This window comes from Mus caroli, chromosome 6 (genome assembly GCF_900094665.2).
Source record: "Mus caroli chromosome 6, CAROLI_EIJ_v1.1, whole genome shotgun sequence".
NCBI lineage: Eukaryota > Metazoa > Chordata > Mammalia > Rodentia > Muridae > Mus > Mus caroli.
The window spans coordinates 75,007,236-75,014,559 of NC_034575.1; the positions used below are offsets into that span (position 1 = coordinate 75,007,236).

General features: G+C 39.9%; 1 pseudogene; it reads right to left on the bottom strand.

Moving 5' to 3' along the window:
- Positions 1–206: 206 nt before the first annotated feature.
- On the bottom strand, positions 207–722 carry LOC110296556 (annotated as a pseudogene).
- Positions 723–7,324: the final 6,602 nt, after the last annotated feature.

Here is a 7,324-nt window from a genome sequence, read left to right on the forward strand (position 1 = left end):
TTTCTACATAAGTTGGCTTTTTTTCTTATTAGGTTTTTATTCATAATCATAAACTTAACTCTGCTATCCAACTACACCTGGAAAGGAATGAGAACAATATGGAACACAAAATCTTCAGTGAGAGTAAAGATTACAGGGTATTGTGAGGATATAGGGTGGGTGTTCTCTCCTGAGTTACAGAAGGAGTGGCCTGCAAGTCAAAAGAATTAGAGTTGTGCACAATCAGAAATGGTGATCTTCTTACTGGTCTTGCCATTTCTGGACACAAAATGCTCCATGGCCTCTCCAACGTTCATGCCTTTCTTCATCTTCGTAAATATCACGTATTTGCCATTCAGCCACTCAGTCCTGGTAATGCAAATAAAAAAAAAAAAAAAAACAGGTAACTGTTTCTGTTTGGTCCAGCATTTGCCATGGACAAGATGCCAGGACCTGTATGCTTCATGATGAGATTCTCATCCTTAAATTCCTCTCTCCATAGATGGACCTGCTGCCAGTGCAATTATGGTTTGTGAAGTCATTACCCTAGCACATGAATTTTTAAGAATTCTATGGTAAAAGGAACCCATATATCCAATTCCTTTCTCTCCAGTGCTCAGAAAATGAACATTTTCTGCTCTCTTTGTAACTTTGTCTGCAAATAGCTCAAAGAACATGGCATCCAAGGGCTTGCTATCAGCAAAGATGTCTATGAACACTATGGGGTTGACCATGGCTGAAGCAATCAGGGACAGGTGATAGCAGTCTCTACCTACATGAATCTTTTAAGAGCAAAGCTTGGAGGTTATTTTGGTGAGTTTTATAGTAAGATAAAGCATGTAATAACATATGTGACTCTATAAATCTAAAGTATACTATAGCCATGTATAGCACACATAGCCTATAACTCATCAAGTGGGAGGTAGAGATAAGAGGATCAAGAATTCAAGGACATTCTTGTCTAAAGAGAAGGCTTAAATTTTAGGTACATAGGACAATGTCTCAAAGCAAAACAAAAAAAAGCATATCAACAATAAAAATAGTAATAAAATTTTCAAGTAGAGACTTTTGGGGGTGTATGAAGTTTAAGAAATGTAGATTTTTCTCTTAGTTCTGATTGTTACTAAGGGCTCTCATTAAAAAACAACTTACTCTCTAGCTTTGTTAATCTTACCTACAGGTTAACAAAATTCCTCCACCACACACTCCCAGAATGATCTAGTGCCTGAATAAAGATGAAGCAAAAACATAGACTGAACCCTTAAAACTGTGAGTCAAGGTAAGTCTCTCCTCTTTATCAACCAATGACCTTAGGTGGTTGTTCACTAAAAGAATATAAAAATATCTCATGCCGGGCATGGTGGTGCACACCTTTAATCCCAGCACTCAGGAGGCAGAGGCAGGCTAAGTTCGAGGCCAGCCTGATCTACAAAGTGAGTTCCAGGACAGCCAGGGCTATACAGAGAAACCCTGTCTCGAAAAAAACAAAAAAAATTCTCATAACTAAATTGATATATTTTATGAGGTCACTCAGCTTTGTGTCTCTCCTGTCTGTTCTCCCCAGCAGAGGGTCAGTCCTCATCCTACTGAAATAGTAATTAAGACTTTCTTGTTCATCTGCACTGGCAGCTGCCTCCTTCCATGACTCCTTCAGACCCAGAGTATTGAAGGTGAGGGTTCTAAGCATTTTCTGCTATTGTCCTAGAAGTGGGGAACAGTGCGCCATGAACTGAGGAGTCTGCTTCTGTTGAAAAAGGCTCGAACTGTGTTCTCACATGGGAATCTATCTGTCATGTCCAAGAAAAAGTAGCATGAAGGAGGACAGGGTCCTGTTCTCTGGAGTTAAGAATACCTCTGTGACTGAGCTAAAGGCCAGTTTGAGACATCTGTTAATAGAATGTGATCTGATTCAATCACAAGAGAAGTGACTTCTCCTCTTCAGGGCACATCTCTGTCTGAATGATGAAGTCTACATCCCTGATGAAAATATACTGGTCTGCTCTCATGTCACCTCACCTTGACTCTGCAGTAATTGTCTTTGGCACAGCCCTTCAGGCTACTGGCTCTTTGTGAGTGCTCACACAAGGTTAAACCTCTTTGGAAATGCTTTATCTCTGCTTGGAATGCTCTCTTCCCCGCCCCCCTTCCTTACCTGAAAATGTCCCTCTTTGCTAGAGCCAAGTTCATATCTCTTCTTTTATTTTGATTTGATTTGAAGCATTCTATATGAAGTAGTCTCTGGACATAGGACCTGTGTCTTAATTCATCTGTAAGCCATCCAGAGATATACTCAGTTTCCTGCACAACTCAATTAAATTAATTAATCCAATTGATTTCGTTATTCATACAGAGTCTCTGTAGCATGATGTCATGTTTTCTGGACTAACAAAGACCTCATGTTCCCAACAAGTGTTCCTCACTGATTAGCTCAATATGAACTGCTGACCAAGTTTATCTGGCTGAGTACAAAGCATAGGTTTGCCTCCTGAAGCTCCGTAGTTAGTGATCCAACATAGGAGCATCATGTCAAATATTTAGAGATTGAACTGTGACTGTGTTAACCTACATTGGGCAAATGAACATTGAAAGATATATGCAATTGGTGTTTGTGAGGATAATTGCCTGTTTTCTGTGATGAAACACCATGACCAAACAGCACGTTGTGGAGGTAAGGGTTTATTCGCCTTACTCTTCTATATTCTTCTGATATTCTTCTATATCATTCATCATTGAAGGAATTCATGACAGGAACTCAAGGAAGGCTAGAGTCAAGGGGCAGGAACTAGTACAGAGGCCATGAAGGAATGCAGTTTACAGGCTTGCTTCTCTCGGCTCTATCACCATCAGCTCAGGGATGGCACTACCCACAATGGGCTGGGCCTTCCCCAACCATTAATAAGAAAATGTCCAAAAGCTATCCTACTACTTGTTTGTATGGAGGCATTTTCTTAATTATGATTCCCAACTCTCAGATGACGTTAGCCTCTGTCAAGTTGACATAAAACTAGCCAGCACAACATAAAATTGCATATTGAAAGATCTCACCAAGTATATGTGCCTCAGTTGCTTTATGGTGGTTTGAATATGCTTGGCACAGGAAGTGACACTGTTAGGAACTGTGACCTTGTTGAAACAGGTTGGAGTAGGTGTGGCCTTGTTGGAGGAAGTGTGTCACTCTGGGGGTAGGCTTTGAGAAACCTTCCTAGCTGCCTGAGAGCCAGTCTTCTAGTTGCCTTCTGATCAAGATGTAGAACTCTCAACTCCTCTAGTGGCATGCCTATCTAGATGTTGCCATGCTTTCTGCCATGATGAAAATTGACTGAACCTCAAATCTTATAAACCAGCTCCAATTAAATTTTGTCCTATATAGCAGTTGCATTAGTCATGTTGTCTCTTCAGAGAAATGGAAACTCTAACTATGACAGAAGTTGGTATAAGGGAATCGGGTATTGCTGTAATATGCTGACCATGCTTTGCCTTGCCTTGCCTTGCCTTGCCTTCCCCTTCCCCTTCCCCTTCCCCTTCCCCTTCCGTCCCCTACCCTCCCCTACCCTCCCCCTTTCCTTTCCTTTTTTCCTTTCCTTTCCTTTCCTTTCCTTTCCTTTCCTTTCCTTTCCTTTCCTTTCCTTTTTTTTTTTTTTTTTCCTGAGTAATATTGATTTTGGGACTCTGGAAAGCAGTTGGATGCTTGAAGTGGGGCTTAATGGCCAATCTGAGTAGGAAGAGTAGAAATATACAAAATATTGTTTCTGACAGTGATTTGAACTGTACAGACCTGGCCTGAGAGTTTTCAGTGAAGAGTTTCACTATGTGGTCTAGAGACTATTTTTGTGGTACTTTGTTGAAAAATATGGCTCTTTTTTGTCTGAAGAGTCTACCTGAGGCCAAGGGAAAGAGATTTATATTAGTTGCAGTGACAAAGAAAGTCTCAAAAAAGCCCAGCAGAGACTTTGTTCTCTGGTTTAGTCTCATGAAGGCTACTTTGATTAAGCAATGCAAGCTTCAAAAGGAAAAGTATAAAAATGGATGATTCAAAGAATAAAGAATCACCAAGAGGTAGAAACAAGCTAAATCTTATGTTCAAGGGCATAAACAGATTAAGGTAGTGGTGACCTCTAGGCAAGATCTCACCCAGCTAAGCTTATTGTTTATGGGTTCACAGTTGAACTAGTAATTATTACATCATGTTACAATGTATTATCTTGTTATTGTTCTCATTTGGACTTTCATTTTGAAATAAACTATAATCCAGAAATGGAAGCTTTTAATCCACACCTTGAGGAATAGTGGCCATGAAAAAGCTAAGGTTCAGACATGGTAAAGTACAACTTTAATATCAGGAGACAGGCAAGCATATCTCTGAATTCAAGGTCAGCCCTCACAGAGCAAGTTCTAAGTAGAGAAAAACTTAGGTTCCCATAGTGATGCATGCTCTTAGTCCCAGCATTCAGAATACAGAGCCATGCCTAAGTTCAAGGTCAATCTACAGGGCAAGTTCCAGGACAACCAAAACTAGGCAGTGAAGGAGTTTAAAAAGAGAAGGCTGTTGATAATGTAATATAAAAATAGGGACCAGGTTCTAGCCACAGGAAGCAGCAGAACTTGATAGCTTTGACCATGTGGCTATGGTTTTAGAGTCCAGAATAGAAGGGACTACTGGTACAATTAATGATGGTTAAGTGAAGGTAAGGCATTAGCAGTAATTAAGAAGAGACCAGAATTACTGAGGTGACATCTGGGAAGTGTTTTCTAAGAGCACTAAGAAGCCATATTCTAGAGATAGCCAATGTTGCACCTCATATTGCAGATGAACTTGGTAAAGTGTAAGAGTCACCTAGGCTCTACTAGTTTGGTAGGCATGAAAGAGTCACAGAGAGCAGTTGAATCTTGACACTATGAGAGGTCAGGAAATACCATTGGTGAAAAGGTGCAGCCTCAGTTATGTTTGATGACCCAGGACTGAAAGGGTCATGCAAAGAAGCAGAGGCTTGGTATCATGAAGAGAGTCTATGAGAGGCTATTGGCAAAGCCTACTTGCAGCAGAAGACCTCAGTGAATTGGAGGTGCTGGTACCATGGGATGACCACCAGACATAGCAGCAGCAATGGAGAGGACTTGACCAAAGCCTGGTGTGCTATAGAGGGTAGAGCTGGAGAAGTTACCCAAGCCTTTTTGAGAAGATTGTGTGTGGATCTCAGATATTGAAACAAGAAGCTGTTGAGACTGTTGTAGACTAGAGGGATTTCTTATGTTTGATTGATTTTTTTCTTCTTTTGCATTATGCTATGTTTAGGCATGGCCAGGGAGAGGAATATGGTAGTTTGAATATGCTTAGCACAGGGAGTGGCAGTATTAGGAAGTCTGGCCTTGTTGAAGTAATTATGACCTTATTGAAGGCAGTGTGTCACTCTGTCAGTAGGCTTTGAGAGACCTTCCTCCTAGCTGCCTGGGAGCCAGTCTTTTCTTAGCTGCCTTCTGATCAAGATGTAGAACTCTCAGATCCTCCAACATCATGACTACCTGGATGATGCCATGGTTCCAGCCATGATGATAACACTGAACCTCAAAAATTGGGGCTGATAGCCAATTGAATGTTGTCTTTCATTAGAGTTGCTTTTGTTATGGTGTTTCTTCAAAGCAATTAAAACCCTAGCTAAGACAAAAATTGATGATCAGGAAAGAGCAAGATGGGAAAATCTGAATTTTCTGAATGCTGTTCTTTTAAAGGACATAAGACCAGAATTGAAAAGAAAGGACAAAGTGCACCTGATCTCTGTCCCAGCTGTTATCTGTGAAGGTGGATTTACACTTGCAATCAAATGGACAAATTTTTTTTGTTGTTGTTTTTGAGGACAGGAAAACAGTCTCCATTTACTGGATAACTGTAGTTTAAAAATATGGGGGAATGCATTTTTTTAATTGATGTAATTTTTTTCTGTGAAATTTAATCCCAGGATATTTCATTCTGCTTTTGAAAACTTTGAAAAACAGCAGAATTCATATAACAGAGCAGAAAATAATCAGGAGGAAGGATTTTCAGTTTGGTGATGTGTCCTAGCATACTGCTATGTGTGCCTGTCTTTGGCTGTGGGCAATGCTATTCTCAGAGAGGCTTCTATTCTCAGCTTCTGAAGCTCCAAGTCAAGCCATAGCCCAGCAGCCTACTAGAGGTATTTATGGTGTGATAAGATGCTGCTACAAAAATTCCTAAGACATAATCTACCTTTGTATTTTGTAATGTGATATTAATTTTTTAAAATTGATAAATATTACTATAGCTATTTTAACAGTTAATAATTTAGTCAGGCCTAGAGCATAGATCATCTACTGATCTATTTATTTATCCTCTGAACCCAGTGGCTGTAAAAGGCTCTCAAACCAAAGAGCTTCCTTTCTTTCTATCAATAGTTTACCACCTGTCATCTACCTATGCATTAGTCACTCTATTTAACTTCATCTATTATCTATTGTTTAACTTTCTATTATCTCATTTACCTATGTCCCATATACCTATCTGTCACATAACTTCTCTCATTGCTCTCTCCCTCTCCCTTCTCTCTCCCTCCCACCACACACACACACACACACACACACACACACACGCAGCCACACACACACATACACACACATCTCAATCAATCTTATCTCCATATTCATATAGTATAAAGTGTTCTTTATTCAGTGTTTATTCATTCAGTCCGTATTCAGTATTCAGTGTTCTTGTGACTGTGACCTTAAATTTCTAGTTGCCTTAATCCTTTACTATACAAATGATGAAAAAGTCCAGAAAACACTGTGTTATGTAGTTTACAATATTTCAAGCTAATGCTCATACACTGGACTTGCCTTTTATTAGGTATGAAAAAAAATCTACCTCCCTCACTGGTTGGCTATTTTTAACAAGGTAATATTTTAACAGAGTGGCTAATTCCAATAAATTATAAACCTTCAGCCAACATTTATGGTTCCTACTCCTGAAAATAAATCTGTTCACCTCCTGGTATTCTCTAAAGGTCAGACTCTATACACAAGCTTCAGATAATCAATATCCCTGCTATTCAGTTATGTCTTCCTCAATCCTATGGGTTGCAGGCATGATGGCCAGTCTCCAGCTTCAATCTTTTCTGTCTGCTGACCCAAGTGCCCTCCAGAGTGGCTGTCAGAGGCTGTCACACCAAAGAGCTGTGATCTGAAGACTGGCTCACAGTAAGTCAAAGGGTGCCTTAAGAGTAAGCACTATAAAACATCATGTTACTGTTTTTAGAGACTGAGCAAACATGCCCCGGGACTGACAGGCTTTGATTAAAAAATTAGTTTTGTTGAAATGGCTCTGAGTTTTTGTTTG